We start from the raw sequence: 19,360 nt of genomic DNA on the forward strand, positions 1-19,360 counted from the left end.
GTATGACTGGATTTTTGTCACTAAAAAACAGTGTCTTCTCCAGGTCACCTTGCAGCTAGAGGTAAGCATGCAACTCTATTCTTTTTTTTTGGTTTTTTTTTTTTTTTTTTGAAAATGAAGTTTGCTAGATTTCTAGCAAAGAAGCACTTTTCTGATAATCTGTCTCAGGAAAACAAAAACGAACAAACAAGCAAGACCACAAAAAGCAGAAACCAGGGATTTGACTTAGGGTGAGATTTTAAATGCTTAAAATGTACAGTGGAAGAGGGACTTTTTCCAGGAAGTAGGATTTTCAGTAGAACTTTTGGGATAAAGTATCATGACAGAAGCTTGACAACAACTTTCCGACACACGTTGACTAACTTTGAAGTTCAAAGTCATGCCTACCTTAGAAAAATGTATTCATCAAAAGTTGAAGTAGTTAAAGAAAATTTAACTGGGTGATTTGCAAGAATTTTGAGGAACTGTAAAAAAAAATACTAGTGAAGTTTAAATGGAATATCAAATATTGTATTACAATAAAATAAAACTCTAAGTGGAATGATTAGAAATTGAAAGTAGAAAACAGTAGGAAAAATTAACAAAACATCTCAAAACCAGGGAGCTTTAACACAGGCTTAGGAGTTACCTAGAGGGTAGGGAGGTTGTGTCTGAATTGTGAGTTCTCTAAGACTGTTAGGAATAGAGAAAGGAGTTCAGGAGCGCCTGCTAACTTATGTTAAGAGTATGTGTGTTGCTTCTGGAGAAACTTGCCAGTAGAATCTTGGGTTTTGTTGAACGTGTCAGTTCACCTAAATAGTTGGTTAAATAAAGTAGCTTCTGAAAAGACATTTCTAGGAGAGATTAACATTGTAATCAGGAGAATGAGGGAGATGAATGCTGTTCCCTGTGGTTTGACTTCATTTGATCCACTGAAACCTGTGGTGCTCAATATTGATTCTTTTTTTTTTTTAATTCATCTTATCACCTAATCTCAGCCCCTCTTCCTTCTCTATTCCTAGTCCCACACTTACAACATCCCCTCCCTGTTGCTTCCTTTCCCTCTTCTCAGAAAATGGAAGCTCACCTGGGGTACCACCCCATTCTGGGGCATCTAGTCCCAGCAGGTGTAGGCACATTCTCTCCCACTGATGCGCAACCAGGCAGTACAAGTTGGGGGCGGGGGACCAAAAAAAGAACTCGAGAAGTTAGACACCAACAACCCAAGCAACCCAATTAAAAAATGAGGTACAGAGCTAAATAAAGAATTCTCAACACAGGAATCATGAATGTCTGAGAAGCACTTAAAGAAATGTTCAAAGTTCTTAGTCATTAGGGAAATGCAAATCAAAACAACCTTGAGATTTCACCTCACACCAGTCAGAATGGCTAAGGTAAAAACCTCAAGCAATAGCATGTGAGGAGCAAGGGGAACAGTCCTCATTGCTGGTGGGAGTGCAAACTTGAACAAGCACTTTGGAAATCAATTTGGTGGTTTCTCAAAAAGCTGGTTTATAGCTTTACCTCAAGATCCAGCTATACCACTCCTAGGCATATACCCAAATGATACCACCAAGGACACTTGCTCAACTGTGTTCACAGAAGTTTTATTTGTAATAGCCAGAAACTAGAAAAAAACCTAGATGTCCCTCAACTGAAAAGCAGATAAAGAACATGTGGTACATCTCCACAATGGAATACTATTCAGCTATTAAAAACAAAGGCATCATGAATTTTGCAGGCAAATGGAATGAACTTGAGAATATCACCCTGCGTCAGGTGACCCAGAGCCACAAAGACATGTATGGTATATACCCACTTATAAATAGACATTAGCCATTATGTGCAGGACAACCATGCTACAATCTACAGACCCAAAGAAACTGGGTAGTAAGGAGGTCTCAAGGGAAGATGCAGGAATCTTACTCAGAAAGGGAATCTACATAGTCATCTGAAGTGGATCGAGAGAGGGAACTGGATAGGAGAAGAGGTAAGGATGGGAACAGGGGTGGCTATCACATGTAGAGAGAAGGGGGCGAGGGAGACCTGGTACTGAGAATGGAAATTTGAGTGGGGGCATCATTAGTGACTAGCTGGATATCTGGGATGGGAGAGGATACAGAGAGACTATGGAAGGGATCCTAGCTTAGAGTCCTACTAGAGTGGATGTAGAGACTGAAATGATCACCTCCTATAGCCAGACAGGATTTCCAGAGAGGGTATGGGGACATTGATCCACGCGTAAAACTTTCAACCCAAAATTTATCTTGCCTACAAGATGTTCAGGGATAAAGATGAAGCAGAGACTGAGGAAACAACCAGCCAATGACTGCCCCAACCTGAGACCCACTCCATGTGAGAGAGCCAGACCCTGACACTATTAGTGATACCCTGGTATGCTTACAGACAGGAATATATCATAACCGTCTCCTGAGAGACTTCATCCAGCAGCTGATGGAAGCATATGGAGAGACCTATAGCCAAACATCAGGCAGAGCCTGGGGAGTCTTGTGGAAGAGTAGGGGATAGGAGTGAGCAAGCCAGAGGGGTCAAGAACACCCCAAGAAGATCCACAGAATCAAATAATCTGGGCCCATGAGGGCTCATAGAGCCTGGGCCACCTACCAGGGAACATGCAGGAACTGGACTTAGACACCACCCAATATTGATTCTTAACCCTAGAATCACCTAAGAAACACTTTGGCACTCCTGTGAGGGATTTTCTAGATTAGGTTTCTTTGGGCACACCTATGAGAGCTAGATGAAGCTAATTGAGGTGGGAAGACCCACTTTAACTATGGGTGGTGCCAATTCCTAAGTACACCGGGTTTCTTGTCCTTAAATCTCATGGGACAAAGACATCTAATAAATCCCTCTCTTTGTCTCTCTGTCTCTGTCTTTTTCTCTCTATCTGTCACACACACACACACACACACACACACACACACACACACACACACTCATACACGTGCGCATGTGCAAGCACAGGGGCCCAGTCCATGTATACTTTGGCTAACTCCAACTCTGACGTCTTGTTAATTCTTTGCTTTGTTACCTTTCCCAGGAATATTGACATTTAAAACTTAGCATTAGAATTTCCAGAACAGATTTTTAATGGAAACAACCTTGTACGATATCCCTTAAAATTTTAGAAAACAAATTAAGTTATGACCTCAAGTAACGAAGCTATCAGTGTGTATCAGAATCCTCATCCCGAGGCATAAGGGTTGCCTTATCAATCAAAATGTAAATTAAGCTTGCACAGCCTATCTTTTTCACTAAAACAATATTTATCTTAAACTGCTGCATGGATGCCCGTGAAATGGGTGCTATTGTTTCCACACAGAGACAAAGAAACTGGAGTAAGCATGGTTTAAGTCATTTTCCCAAGACCAAACTGAGCAGAGCTCTGGAAATTGGTCTTGGGCTATCTATCTATCCCCTTGGATCCCATGCTGTGCTGCTCTGACCTATGCATCTATCTTATTTGTGTGCTGTGAATGGGGACCCACCTAGTAGTCTTCCTGTGTTGTGCTAATCTGACCTTACCCCAGAAGAGAGGAGGGGAGTCTCACAATGTCATCAATATATTCTTAAAAGTTACTGTTTACCAAACACCTATGCACTAGCTTGTGGTCCCTAACAGACAAGCTTCTTTGGAGAGAGATAAAGGTCATATTCATGCCCTTGTCTAAGATTTTTGTTGCAGTTCAGGGCACTGAACGATCACACTGAAGGCAAGTCAGATGCCTCACCTATAACACAAATGAGCAACCCTCCCTGGCTCCTCATGACAGTCCCAGGAAGCAGGTGTCTTACCTTTCTGTTAGTTCTTTCTGAAGAACTTCTGTTAGGGCTTTGAGATAATTTGTCCAAGCTTCACCTGGTCAACAGAAAGCAGCAGTGGAATTAAACTCAGGTTAATGTGAATCTAGATTTGATACAGGGTGATAGAATTGCCCTTAAGTCTGGTTTTAATTGCTTTAGAACACACACACACACACACACACACACACACACACACACACACACACACACTTACTTTATCATTTGCAATCTAATATTTTTACTTGAAACTCAGAAAAATTACAAAAGAGAAATATCTACATTTTTCCATGGGTCCTGCAGCAATTATAACTTGAACTTTGAAACCTGGAATATAAATGAATAAATGCCTGTCGGGTAGCACATTTTGACATTACAAAATAACACCTCATTAGCTGCCACGGAAAGACATCTCCGACACTTGCCTTACTTTGATTTTGGAAACTGGGTGCTGGGTTATTTTGATGCAGCCAGGGGCTAACAGGGTTTGAGGTAAGCTAATTCAGTCCAGGGTTTTTACTGGGCTGTGCATTGTGTCTGGGTGCAAGAGTTCACCCAAAGCATATCAAGCATTTATAGCATAATACAAATACAAAAAAAATAGTGTCTTGAATAAACATGGAAATTAATTTCAGCTCATGAAATGGGGCCAGGCTTCGGGGAGGGGGTCCCCAGAGACTCTGGGACTTTGAGAATGTTGGTATGGCAATAACATTTCCATGGTTGCCTGAGAAATTCTAATTGAAACGGCAATGTCAAAGAACAAAAAGTATGTTGCTATTTATTCCTCCTCCCATTGGGAAGCACCTGGAAGAACAATGAATAAATTAAAGCCATTTCCAACATGAAGCTTAAATAAAAGTGAAATGTTACCTACAGAACGATGGCTGCGGTCCTGCCGAGTCTTGCTCATTAGTGGCTGGGGTCCTGGTCAAAGGTGGTGACACTACTGCTTATGGATGGCTGGAGTCTTGCTCATGGGTGGCCAGGACCTTCTTCCTGTGCTATTGTGAACACATAGCTTCTGTCTTCATTTTGGTGCTGGGTAGAATGCTAAATAAGGGCTTAGTTTTTTCCCCCCAATATCCAGTTCATTTCAGTAACATTTTTCAATCAAAATACCTTGGTTATTTTTGTATTTTCTTTCTTGCACTTTAGCATGTGGGTTTTTTTTCAATAACTTTTTAAATTCACTTTACATCCCCATCATAGTCCTCCCTTCCTCCTTTCTTCCCAGTCCTTCCCTTACAAATGCCTTCTCCCATTAGCCCTTCCCCTTGGGCACCACGGGGACTTCAGTCACACCAGGGTTAAGCACATCCTCTCCCACTGAGGCCCACCCAGGTAGTCCAGACAGGTGAAGGGGATGCAATAGCAGACATTAGAGTCAAGGACAGCCCCAGTTTTAATCATTAGGGGACCCACATGAAGACCAAGCCATACATCTGCTACAAATGTGCAGGAGACCTAGATCCAGCACCTACATGCTTTTTAGTTTCTGTGAGTCCCATGGGCCCAGGTAGATTGACTCTGTAAGCCTTCTTGTGTTGTCCTTGACCTTGACCTTTCCGGTTTGCACAATTCTATCCCCAGCTCTTCCACAAGACTCCCCAAGTACTGCCTGATGTTTGGCTAATGCCTTGGTTCTTTCTGGAACACCAACTATCTATAAATGTAAAGGGAAGAGATGTTTCACTGTGAACTTGGTTTCCTTGAGTCAAATGTCTGTCTTAATGTCAATCCTACATTATCTTAATTATTATAGGTTTATGTTAAGGTTTTAATTTTGTTGGGTTAATTCCTAAACTTGTTCTTTTTAAAGGTTGTTTTATGTATTCAAAACCCTTTATGTTCCTAGACCCATCTCTGTGAAGCCCCCATGTTCATATCTGCTGCAGAAACAACTTGCTACTATTGTTACACATCTGCCTTCAACTACTGGGCTCTCTTCTCTACACACAATAGGCCCACAGCCTCTTCTGTAAGCTGGTGATACTACCCAGAGGATTCCCAACCTCAACTGAAAATAAAGTCAAAGTAGCCTATCAAAACAGCACACCAAGACACATCCCTGGTGAAGATCTCTAACAGTGAAAGCTACACTATGAAAGATGTTTAGAACAAAAGGTCAGACCATCGTGACTTACCAAAGGAACATGATTCCATAGCAACACATTCCAGAGTAAACTGGTAAAATTTGAAAAACAATACACACTTAATATTCTTAAAAAAGAAAAAAAAAAGATTAGCAAGGAATTTACACCAACAACACAATCTTTCAGAACCAAACAAGAAATGAAGAATTTCTAAGACCATTTATAAACCCAAATATATTTTAGAATCTTTGTCAATTTCAACACTTTGGGGTGTGGTTTTGATTGGAATTGTCTATAGGTCAATCTGGAGAATTTATTTCTTGATAATGACTACTGTAATACTTAAGCATGGACTTTTTTAAATTTTATTTTAGATGTTCTTATTTTTTTCAGCACTTTTTATGATTAAAATATAGAATGCTACACACAGGTTCATGTGTTTATGGTTCCTTGCTGGTGGGGCTCTTTTGGGAGGTTGTATAATAGTTAGGTAATTTCTGATTGACAGAGGTAGCCTTTGAGAGTGGGTCTTACAGCTTGTCTCTGCTTCCTGTCCAGTAACCCTCTGTTTCATAACTGAAGTCATGCATAAAACAGCCAACCATATTCTTATCTTAGCATTGATTGCATCAAGCTGTCTACCATGTCCTTCTTGTTGTAATAGGCTCTAACTCTCAGAAGCACAGAGGCTGAAATAAATCTCTTGGTTTGGCTTTGTCAGATACTCTATCCCATTAGGAAAAAAGGAATATAGAAATATTTTGTAAGTTTTAGTGTGAGTCATTCTGTTGCTGTATCAAAATACCCGAGGCTGAGAACCTAAGTCAGGATGTTTGCATGCCTCTTGATTCCAGTGACTGGTGGGTCCAAACAGCCAGTGATGATGGTGTCTTGGCTGCAGACAAACATGACAAAACAGAAAAACTATCATCTTTGCCCTTCTGCTATCAGAAGAGCAAAGTTACTTTCCAAACCAGCCCAAACTCCTTAAAATCCTGCCAGAAAAGCCAGTTATCTCCCTGGAGGCCCTACTTAGCCAGTATATGGGAAACCAGATATTTTAAGGAGTTAAGTGGACAAATGGTTTGATGGTTCTAACTCTTCCCAGAATTCTACCTTTGGTGCTTCCTCAAATAAAGCATCACCTCACCTTTGAACCCCCACTCTTTTTCTTCCTTTATATTTTTGGGGTTTTGTACCATGTTGTTTTTTTGTTTTTTTGTTTTTTTTGTTTTTTTTATATTTTCCTCACCATACTAGAGAGAGTAGGTATGACAACATGGTAAGAAACAGAAAACAAGCCAATGTTTTGATTGCCAACATAAAAGAGACACTAAATGTTTAAGCAGTGAAGATGGATTTTTCTATAAAAGTGTGAATTTCCCATTAGGGTTTGACATGGTCTAATAAATAATATTATCTTATTTTCAATTGTCATTTGTTGCCATAAATCTCCAACACAAATAAACCCAGGTAATGAAAACATGACCCAGTTAACATGAACACATGCTGTGTGCCTAGATTGGGCAGATCTACCGCTACACTATCATCTTCCCCATAGAAGAGACCCCTTAGGACTTGCAGTTTCTCCAGGCCAGATGCTTCTGCTCCACTTTCCTTCTCCCTCCTCCTCCATCATCCTCTCTCTCTCTCTCTCTGTCTCTCTCTCTCTGTCTCTCTCTGTCTCTCTCTCTCACTCTCTCTCTCTCTCTCGCTCGCTCCCAAAATCTTCAGCTCCAGTCATCAACAAAGTGTATGTAAGTTTGTAGAATGAATAAATATTCCTTTCAGTGTTATTGAGATATTGGGCCACTCTATCCCTGGCTGGCCTTAAACTAAGAACAATTCTTCTGCCTTTATCTCACAGTGCTGGATTATAGGTGTGAAGTAGAACAGGGATTTGTTTTATGTTTTAGCCTCTTCTGTTCCTTGTAGTATATAGTTTGAAGTGGTGACTGTTACTTGAAAGTGGGTCGGAGCTTGTGTCTATAGCTACTGTCGCCCTCGTAACATCATTGTAAGTGGATTGTTTGTCACTGGTTTATTTGTGTTTAGAGGTCCTTGATGTTAGCCTTTCCTTCCAGACATAAAGTTAGCTACAAATGTTAACAACTTACCCTAAGATTTCAAACTTGCCTTTTTTCAGTACTCTTTTGGAGTATATATTATTGCTGATATTCCTCTTACTCCAGGAGTTGAGTCATATATTTCTCTTCAGAGAAAACCAGTATGTATCTTAGTTAATTTTCTTGAGCTGCCTTGTTAAGACTCACTAGTTCTGCCAGGCATGGTGGCGCACACCTTTAATTCCAGCACTTGGGAGGCAGAGGCAGGCGGATTTTTGAGTTCGAGGCCAGCCTGGTCTACAAAGTGAGTTCTAGGATAGCCAGGGCTACACAGAGAACCCTGTCTCGAAAAGAAAAAAAAGCCTCACTAGTTCTGTCTTCCTCTCCAAATGCATACAGTAAAGTCCAGGACCTAATGTGTCTGTTTGGAGACACTGTATAGCCTTGGAAGAGGTCAGAGAGAAGATGCTAACCCTTCAACCATTGGAAGGCACAGATAGAATATGACATCTATGCAGAATGGACTCACCCTAGGCACTAAGACCTCTTCATCTTGGTATTAAACTTCTCAGCCCTCTCTACTTGTGTTGAATAAAGTTCCATTCTTTATGAAAGATCTAGTGTAAAGAAATTTAGTTTAGAAGCCCAAATAAGAGACGGTCTCTAAGAAAAGAATTAAGGCTAAGTGAGTTCCTGATGTAAGGTCTTAACCAGCTAAGACTCTTGTGCTTAAATGTGACACACTAGGGCTAGGATTCTCCAATCCCCCTCACTTCCTCTCTCCTCCCTTCCATCCTCCCCCTTTTTACCTTTTCCTTTCTCCCTCCTCGCATACATGCACTAAGGAAAGGCCTATGAAGATATAATGTTAAAATATCTGCCTCAAGTCAGGAGAAAAGCCCTCAGCAGAAGCAAACCAACTGGAACACTGGTCTTCCAGTGTTTAGAGCTGTGAGCAATTAAATTTTTGTTCTTCTCAGTGTCAAGTATTTTGTTATAATTCTCTGGCTGATAATCCACAGGCTAGGAGAAGCCAGAAGAAACTTATTCCTTACCTGTAACATTGTGAGTCCTCTTTGGGTTGCTAATGGGTGAGTCCTGCCACTCACAGTTGAGACGCCATGCTTTGCTTTAGGCTGTGTTGGAAGCTTGCTGAAGATTGCTGTTAATGTAGGTCTTTTCTCAGTGTGCTCAGTTCCTGGGTGAAGGCTCTCTTGTGCTGCTGGTCTGTCAGAGGGAAATATTATTCGTGATGAGATTAAATACTTAGTTGAGAAGTTTCTGATCAGTGTTGAAAAACCAGTTTCGCTCTTCCCGGTGGTTCCTCATAAAGTGAGAAAATGAATAAATTGACTGAAAATGAATTGTTATTCTGAAAGGAAGTCAACTAAAGAACTGGAAAATTCTCAGCCTTTTACATATTCAGGAGGAAAGCACATAACTGGAAATGGACACTGAAAGGATGACTGTGCTTTTCTTTACTGTTCGATGGGCTCATGTGTTTCAGGCTGGTCTCTTCCTTACTTGCTATCAGGAGAATGACCTTGCTGTCCAGTCCTTTTGCCATCATGCTTGGCCTGAACTTTTGCCAAGGAAATTACGTTGGCTACTAACCAGGGGTCTATAGCCAGAGACAACAAGAGAAGCAGTATAGAGGAGTGATGTCAGCAACTTCTGATACTGCCAATCTGAAATAAATTGAGGAAATTAAAAAGAGGACATAATGAATGAGAGGAACTGAAGGGAAGATAGTAATTGCTTGGATCCCATGACCCGAATGAAGTGGAGCTTGGTCTGTTTTTTGAAGAGACTGTTTTCTTATGGATTTAGAGGCATCAGGTTTCCAAAATGGTAGTGTATATCCGTATATTCACAGGAGCTGTGAGGGTGGGGCTTCCACAAACTTCAGGGGTATATCCCTCACCAGGGCAGGACTTCCATTCTGAAACAAACTGGACAATATGTCACTACCACTTGGGACTCTACTACTGAGGAACTCCCTTCATAAAATAGCAATAGAAAAGAAATGAGCAGACTCTCTCTAAACAAATGATGCATTTCCCAAGGTTCATTTACACCAACTCTACAGAAGAGTTAGTTGCTGAGTTTTTAGAAACAGTTCCTGCTTAACGTCTTCAAGGACAAACTCTTCTGCTTCTACTAAATTGTTGTTTGCTCATCCCAGGGTCTCTGAGCACTGCTATTAAGCATGAAAAAAAATATGAAGACTGGATTTAAACAGGGAACTCAGATCATAAGTATGGCAATTTCATAATAGCAAAAGAAATCACAGGCTCTTGTGCGTAATGGGTATCTAAAATACCCTTCTACATGTAGCTTAGTTTTAAGGCACCACTCACTATCTTATTGGTATATTTTTGTACCTTTGGAAGACCTGTGACCTATGACTTTGAAGGCATCCAGAGTTGCAATACCAGGCTGGAGTCCAAGGCTTTTGTCATGCCTTGTGTTCTGCTTAGAGATTGTCATTTGTCTTTCACTTCTGTTGCTGCAATGGCAAGAGATAATTAAACTGATATTTTCCTAAGCTTTTATATTCCTCTGGAAATGAACATTATAGGATAGATAGATAGATAGATAGATAGATAGATAGATAGATAGATAGATAGATATGTAGGCAGAGAAGTAGAGAGAGGAGAGAGAGACAGAGAGATACAGAGAAATAATAAGAGATACAGAGAGAAAGAATTTAGCCTAAGCCAAAACTCTAGGTAGAAAATACTCATTGCCTTAGGTTTCTAGAGTGAGAGGATTAGGAGGGGTTGGGAACAGAAAGTACATGGTTTGTCTTTACCTTGGTGTATGACTTTGACACATTACAGAACACCATGTTTTTCATCTGAGTATAGAGACAATATTTTAGGTTTCAAGAGACTGAAAAATAAAGTAGCTATATAGTATGGAACCCAAATCTGAAAGGTTAACCATTGCTTCTTCATCTCTTTAATTATTGACTGCAAAGCTATATACATTTACAAAACTGGAAGTAATGTTGAAGGTCTAGCTGTTCTGTTACCCATGTGTAAGCAATCCAGAAAATACTGAGTTTTGCCCAATTCACATAGTCTCTAGGACAGACTGGACATGTAACCAGAGCTGATGTCTCTCTGCTTTGCTATAAAATATAAAAGACAGTTGTAGGCAGTGTCCGTGCTATCACGACATTGCTACTTTCATGATGCTTAAAAGAAATCCATGGCCACTTCACAGTGTCAGTACTCTCTCAGTCACCCAGCTGCCTCTCTGGATGCTATATGCTTCTAACAAGCCATCATTGTTGTATTGCTTGCTGATCTAGCCTTTTGCCTCTAGCCTATTCTTTCTGCCCAGATAGAAAGCCCACAGCACACAAGCAGTGAAGATGGATAAAATGAGACAAAGGGACAGAGATTCCACCGAAAAGGCCAGACTTTCACTATTTCTAAGGAAGAAATGGTCTTTCTTTGTCTTGGGGGGACACGTATGAGCTTTCTTTCTAAACCAGACTCAGAAGACCAAAGAAAATGGAGACTTAATAAATTCTGCTTTCATTGGTGTGACTATAAAATTAACGAATGAGTCACACCCTACTGTTTAGTCTATGAAACAAGGACTGACTTTTCTTTTGTTTCTTTTCCTCTCTTCCTTCCCAAAGGAACACAGATGATTTAAGAAGCCTTCAAAAACACCACATACCTAAAATAATAAAGCAATTTAGGAGGGAAAAGAAATCTACTGGAGGTGTAAACCCCCACAAGACTCCATGACTGTGGCGAATTCCATCCTCTCTCTCTTTAAATCAGAGCTAAGCACTGCACAGAAATGTTTACCTTTGTCTGATCTCTAATTCCTTAAATTTATGTGGAATCATGCCCAGATGCTCTGGAAACAAGCCTGGAAAAGCCTGGCATTTTAATTGATCCCAGCGCTTCTTGCTGCACAGCTCCTGCTGAGATGAAGTCTGCTGCTTACTCCATAGAGTCTCTGCCTGGTTGCCTAGCCACCGGCAGCTGGCCAATCAAGGTGTTCATACACAGGGAGGGAAGTAACCAATCAATTTTTTAATTTCCTTCTGTAAACTGGAGTGAATCAGGGTGGATTTGAAATCGCATTAGTCAAAAGTAAGACATATAGTATGCATTTTAACACATATATTAGTTGAATACATTGAGCACTTAGTGATAAATTCTGCTGCGTATTTGGAAGCTCATTGCAAACATGCTAAAATCATGAACCTTTTTAAAAAATCACAGTTATCAGCTGAGTGGTCCAATTCATGTATTGAATTTCAATATTACCACAAACTACTGCTGTCTTCTTAAAAACAAGTCATTGGAAAGACTGCCTTGTAGAGACTGTGGGGGTTCTCACATCCAAATCTTCCCAGCTTGGTAAGTGGCACCATATCTTAATTTGTCATCACTACCCAGTTTACACAATTGTATTATTAACTATATTATTGCTGTTATTATTTATACCCTTTCCTCCTCTATTTCACCTGGTTCCTGCATTCTCGTAGTCTTTACATTGGTGCTTTGATGGTGCTTCCCCCACTGGGTTTTGTGCCAGTCTCTAGTCTCCCTTCCTTCCACCAATCCTATAAATTTCAGTTATTATCATGCTATTTCTCTTCTGGAATGTTTACTCAAATGAGACAGACTTGGAGGGCTATTTCCACTTAATAATTAAAATATTCCTGTGTCTGTCAGTCTGTCTGTTACTTCACCTATAAAGATGGAGGTGTCCACATGACAGAAAATACTGTGCACAATAGCTAATCTGATTTACTATGTAGGTTATGTACGTTATATGTTGTACAGAACCTGCTATTTTTATTTCCAATACTCTTATTTGATATATTTTCTTCTTCATTAACCTTAGAAGGTAATTTCATGATCCTTCATCATCTCATTATCTGGTTGTTCCCGATATTATTTATCTTACACCCCAAACCTCTCCTCATGTGTTCACAACCATTTGCAGGTCACCCAGGCTCAAATTTATTATGGTATATTTTTTCATGTGACACGTTACTGATTCCTCAGAACCCAAATTCCATTGTGTTTTGTTACTGGATAGGAACCATACTCAGTCATCTCAGAGAACCCCTCTCTGTGTGCTTGTATACATGCCTAGACTAGCTACTTAATGAGTTAAGCTTGCACCTTGGGCATCATGCAAGCTTCCGTTTATTACTTTGTACTTAGTGCTTCATATGTCAGTATGGTGCAAGTCTATGTTGAGAGAATAATGTTGGGTTATTCTGCTGAAATGGGTTATTTTCTTTCCTTCCTATCTGTGCTTGTCAAAGATGGTGGGTTAATAGGACAGTGTACTCCAGTAGGAAAATGGGACTGAGAAGTGGGTCCAGATATTTGATATGTAATTTTCAACAAATTCTAGAAAATTCCTCCCAAGGCTTCTGTATCCGTCTTTGTAATAAAATAGATCAGGTCAATGTATTGTTAAGAGTTTATCATGTTGTCAAGCTCTGTGTCTCACTCCTGAAGGTATAATATTGATATTAACACAATGATTATTTTTTTAATAGGAGAATCAGTAAAAGGTCAGTGTCACATGAATAAATATGCCATAATAAATTTGAAACTGAGTGGTCTTCAAAGAGTTGTGGGCAAACGGGGAGAGGTCTGGGGTGTAAGATAAATAGTACTGGGAACAAGGAAGTTTGAGATGGAGTCCAGATTCTCAGACAATGGCAGATCAGGAAATTACCATCTAAGGTTAATGAAGAAGAGAATCTATTAAATAACAGTAATGAAAAGAAAAGCAGCAGAAGATGTACAACCTATAGTGCAACCTACATAGTGAATCGGATTAGGTACTGAGCATATTGTATTATATTTCCATTTATATGTTTGAATTAGTGAATTTAGTAACAACCAGGATCTTGTTTTGTTTTCCTCTTGAGTTCAATAATATAAACATGTCTTATGGTACTACAATAAACTTTACTGTGTGTGTGTTAGAGAGAGAGACAGAGACAGAGACACAGGGAGATAGGGAGACAAAAAGAAAAACAGAGAGACAGACAGATAAACAGACAGAGTCACCAACAATGACAGAGAAAGAGATACAAAATCTCACTGTAGTCTTAGCTGGCCTCCTGGAATATGTGGCAACCTTCCCTTGTCAGCTATCTCAGTGCTTGTGTGACAGGTATGGGGCACAAGACGTAGCTCCTAAAATGGACATTAGAAGTAGCATTTTTTTATCTTTTAAAAATGTATAGAGGACATCAGTTTAAGCAAGGTCTCCGGTGGCATCATGTGAGATAAGGAGCAAAATGGGGGGGGGGGTGAACAAGGCAAGGTCTTGCTCTTCACAAAGCTGCTGTTGGTGTGAGAAAACACATTCTACATGCATATTTCATACTAAACCATACTATAGACTTCATATCTCACATGTGTGCATATTCAAAATGCAATGCACATTTTAGTAGAATCCTATCATTTATTTTAGAACCTCATAACTCTATATTTTCTGAAAGACTAAATAAAATATGATATAATCATCTTGAAGAAAAATTCTGTTAAACTGACTTGTGGTTATCAATTACTTTAAATGTTTGGAAATTTTCCTGTTAGGTCCCCAGCTACTAAGCCCCTGGACAGAACAACTTATAGTGACTACACTGTGAAGATGGCAGCATGAACAGAGGATGAAAGGTTGTATCAGCAGGGTCCCTTTTGTATCTATTACCCTAGAGTAGAAGGCAAATGGACATCTTAAAGTTCTATGTGTTATAACACTGATAAAATAATTTAGGCTAGTATATCAATCCCAATTTCTCTCCTTTACATGATGCAGTGATAAGAGCAACTAGCTCATGAAGTTGTTTAGAAGGTTATATAATGCCATCTCATCCAAGCATTGAATCTCTGCTTGGAAAATAGTCCCTTAGAAAATGCAGTATCTTGGTCGTCCCCAGAAGGAGGATCATGATCCCAACTGCACACAAGCATTGCAGTGATGCGTGCGACATTTTCAGTGCCGTGAACTACATTCAGGGCACCTTTTAGCCATCTGTCCTGTCCTCATTTTGTCACAAGTGGCATGGTTGTCCTTGCCTCAGAGACGTGCAAAGCTTGCTGGAAGCATCTGAGGTCAAATAAATGGAGAAGAGAATGAGATGCTTGCCTAAGGAATGAGTGCTGCCTTCATTAGCAGCTATTAGATGCAGTTTGCCACCAGCACACAAGCTAGCTCTGCACAGTGTCAAAGAGCTGAAACCCTCACACAACAGCTGACCTTATCTCCAAATGGCTACAGGGTTTTCATTCAGATACAAATCAAATTTGGAGGCACACACCCTAGAGAATTGCTAGCAGTTATGCAGCAGCAATAGATGCGAGAGCAAAGGGCAAAAGGCCAGAGTCTACAAGCTACTGTGTGCTGAGCCTGGGAAACCTATGAATTGCTGTAGGCTAAGCCTAAGGAATCTATAACTGGAGCCCAGTTAGACCAGGACATCTAAGATCAGTTGACAGAGGGTAGTGGGCATGAGATATTTGTAACAGTCAATCCCTATGAGTATAGAGAGTAAATAAAACTTCCAAATTATAATATGGGAGGTTTTTCAATATAAGTTTGTGGTTGTGGCTATGTGCAAATGCATGTGCGGTTGAATGAGTCCCTGGCTAGAGAGAGACTAAGAGCATCTTTCCTCTTTAGAAGCACCAATAGCTTTACTTATTAGACTTACTGTATGTTATGTGTCATGATCTATACCAAAAGTTCAACCATTGGCATGATACAATGGCTTTCAAATAATTCTTAATGAAATAGGAGGGGTGTGAATTTGTAATTTTGAACCAACATGGCTAGTGTCCTAGTGGCTCCTAATAAAAGTGACACCAGAGGGAAAAAAAATTGGCTGGAGGGATGGGAAGAGAAAGGACAGTAAAATTCAGTGAGGAGTTCATTTGAATTGGGTTTTGGAAATAGACAAATGAGTGCCATAGGGCAGCACACTCTGGGCAGAAGGATAAGCATTTACACTCGAAAATACTGTGGGGAGGACACAAATAAGTTGGGCCCATGGAGAAAAAGCACAGACGTTAAAGGGAAGGTTGGAAGGGGCTTGGACAGTCTCTAGAAAGAGAACTGGAACTGTCTCTGATAGATCAACAGTGCTAGCATTTGTTCAGACCTCTGGGTTTGGCTCACAAACCATCCACAGTGTCTCTCTGGCTGCTGTTCTGCAATACTTAGCAAGGTCTCTTCTGCTTCAGAAAGTTGCTGTCTTAGCTATAGGTTTTTATACACCTCTCAAGGCTAGGAAACCCTTGATGTGAGCAATTAAAGGTTGAAAAGTCCCTCTGTCATGCCCTTTCTCTTTGGCAGTTTCTTTCATACAATTTTAAAAGGACATTATTTCACTCACTCATTCATTCATTCATTTATTCATTCAGTAACATGCATGTTAATTAAGCAAGTACTAGAGTAATTGGCGTCGGTCATTGTGACTCTCTCCTGACTCCCCTATCTGTCTTTCTTCACAGAAAACTTTCACCCAATCATCTTTTCTTTTCTCAGATATAACATTCCTCCTATATACTGGCCTGGGTATTGTTTATTTCCACTGGAAGTGCACAGTGTCTCAGTCTCAGGATTCAAGTCATTCCTCCAGTAAGGAACCTGCTGTAGGAAAGATCTCACTTCTGGACTTAAAAGAATCAGTTGGAACTTGAAGGTCAGTTTGAGAGCCCTGGACTCACTGGAGGACACTGAAACAACTCACATGTTAAGAACTTTACTCCAAGTTGGCTACTGGCCATAACATCGCAATTCTCTACCTACTTCAAACTGAACTTCTAAATCTTGACTGTTGGGCCGAAGTATGCATTTCAACTTGCAAATGGAGATTATGAAAGTATGCATTATACATTCATGGCGTTATCCTTACATGAAAATTAAGGCAGGATTAAAAGGTAAAATTTGATTCATTAATAAACTTTTGAGTTTTGATGACTCTTGATCACTTCAGGATCAGAAAATGCAAGAAACATAATGGACATTTAATAAGAATTTTGAAAAACCATATAAATGTTAATGTATAAGAAGGCTCTATTCCTAAGTTGCATGTGTTCAGAGACTCCTGTAGCGCTGGCATTCAGGAGACAGCAGGGAGGGCTGAGCATCTGAAGCTTGCCTGGGCTACATCGTGACACCACGTATTTAACACTACAAACCCAAACAAGACAGGAACTTGTTTTCTCTGCTCTAGGTGATATTCAAAGCATTATTGGTTGCTATTTTGAAAACATGGAGTGTGGCCAACACTGTATAGAACAGGATCCTCACTTATCATCTAATTTCTGATAGCATTTGTGCTATCACAAGTCTCTCTTTTCTAAGATAGACATACAGTTTCCATGACCACAGAACCAGGAGGTTTTCTGAAGAATGTGATACCTACATATGGCCATCGGACTGCCCACTCACTGGTGCAATTCAGTGGGTGACTGGGTAGAGTACAGTCAGCTTAGGGGACAGTATTACCTATGTTAGGACATGCTATTATCACTTGCTAATGCAGTTTACAACCCACTTTTGTAACTATTTCTTCAGACCATATAGCAATAATGGTGTCAAAGGCCCAAGGTAATAGACAGATTTTGGGTGAAGAAATTGAAAACACATGCCAAAAAGACTGCATTGGTTCAGTAAAAAGAGAGTTTCATGGTAGCTCTTAGATTTTTATTTTGTGACTGTTTTATCACTTTTCTCTAGTTAAAAAATTTATCTTGTTGAAGTTAGTAGCCATACTCTTAAAAGACAACATAGCATTTTAAGTACATGAGCTAAGAAGATGACAATAATCTATATTATACATAACTATTCATGTATATATAACTCCAGAATTCTGCTTACTCTGTTAGCCCCATACTGTCAATCTACAATACCCACACTGTCCTTTATAATCTACAATGAGAGACACATGACACACTGAATATAAATATACATTAAAGTTCGTACAACTATAAACCAATTGTGCTACTATATTTCGCACCCTGTCATATACACCATAAAAATATTCAGTACATGGATCTAATATCTAAATAAATAAATTAGTAATGTTTGTGTTTTGTGAGTTCCAAAAATCAGGTAAATATTACCATAAAATACACATGCTAATATTCCACTACATAGCTGGCGTTCAACATGTTACAGTGTCTACAATTAAAGAAATGGGGCTCTAAAAGATTGTAATTATTATAATTTCATTTCTCCTATCTGTGATTTTTTACTGTGAAAAGTTTTTAGAAGGTATAGTGGAAAGATTTTTGTAGCTTTCGGCATGGAAGGAATGAATCCCACAGTGGTCATACTGTGTTGAAGGTCTTTGGGCTCTGTGAATTTTACTGTCTTATACTGAATACAGATTTATGTCCAGGCAAAGAAAACACAAAATTCTCACTCTCCATCCAGAGGGAATACAAGCCAACACCAGTGTGAAGGCTAGAGTCACAGCTGAAATAGAAGTCAAGAGGGCGGCTTTGAATATAATTAAGCTATGGCAGTTTCTCTCAGATCCAAAACCTAACCACCTAGAAGAAAAATTTTCTCAAAGGTGGGAAGTGAAGATGAAAATAAAATGTTTCAGGGACTGATTGGGCTTTGAGCCCAAAGCAGTGGATTTCCCACTGAGTTATAATTAACCAAAGCTTTGACCATCAAAAAAAGATTTCAGAGATGACAACCCCTATCAGTATTACATAGACCTCTCTGAAACTATTCCTATGTAACAGTCTTTCTTTTTTCTTTGCAGTGTTTTGAAGTGAGGGGCTGTGCCACAGTAGTGTAGAGATCAGAAGATAGTTGATGGAGTTGATGGTTCTCTCTTATCACATTTCAGTAGTTATCAGTGGATGGATTACCAGGCTCAGGCTTATACAGCAAACACCATAATTTGCTGGACCATCTCACTGGCCCATGTGGAAATTATTATGAAAAGGAGGGGGAAAAAAGGGTTTCAAAGAAGCCATTTCAAACCTTTGTGCTTTAAGCAATCTTCTGGATTGCCGACCTACTCGTTTTGCTGACTCTTGCCAACGTTACTAGTCGTAGCATGAGAAAATATCAGCATGAATTGTCTACACTTAACATTGCATATCAAGATGTGGATATTGGTCCTACCATGGAACCCTCTTTCTCAGAAGACTGTAAGTTTGTCGGGTGCAATGCAGAAGATCACAAAACAAAGCCCAGCTGAGAAAATCTCTTTGGTTGTGTTTGGTTTTGAATACTCGTAATAATAAAATACACATTTGTGTTATAAAACCCACATTATTTACTTCTTGGCAAAGCCCACACACTTCCCAGTCTTCTTGCTTACCATTTTCCCACTATGCACACAATGCTATCAATGGA

General features: G+C 39.7%; 1 long non-coding RNA gene across 1 annotated transcript, besides 1 other annotated feature; it reads left to right on the forward strand.

Moving 5' to 3' along the window:
* Positions 10,137-12,640: an enhancer, noted in NCBI's record as "VISTA enhancer mm683". NCBI's record gives its function as "enhancer in: hindbrain (rhombencephalon)[10/16] | midbrain (mesencephalon)[14/16] | forebrain[13/16] | eye[9/16]" and the evidence as "EXISTENCE:transgenic organism evidence [ECO:0001131][PMID:17130149]".
* On the forward strand, positions 12,154-16,954 carry Gm33290. Its single transcript, XR_391466.1, has 2 exons — positions 12,154-12,357; positions 16,523-16,954. It is a non-coding gene; the product is annotated as a predicted gene, 33290 (long non-coding RNA).
* Positions 16,955-19,360: the final 2,406 nt, after the last annotated feature.

Source organism: Mus musculus, chromosome 7 (assembly GCF_000001635.26).
Source record: "Mus musculus strain C57BL/6J chromosome 7, GRCm38.p6 C57BL/6J".
NCBI classification, from domain to species: domain Eukaryota; kingdom Metazoa; phylum Chordata; class Mammalia; order Rodentia; family Muridae; genus Mus; species Mus musculus.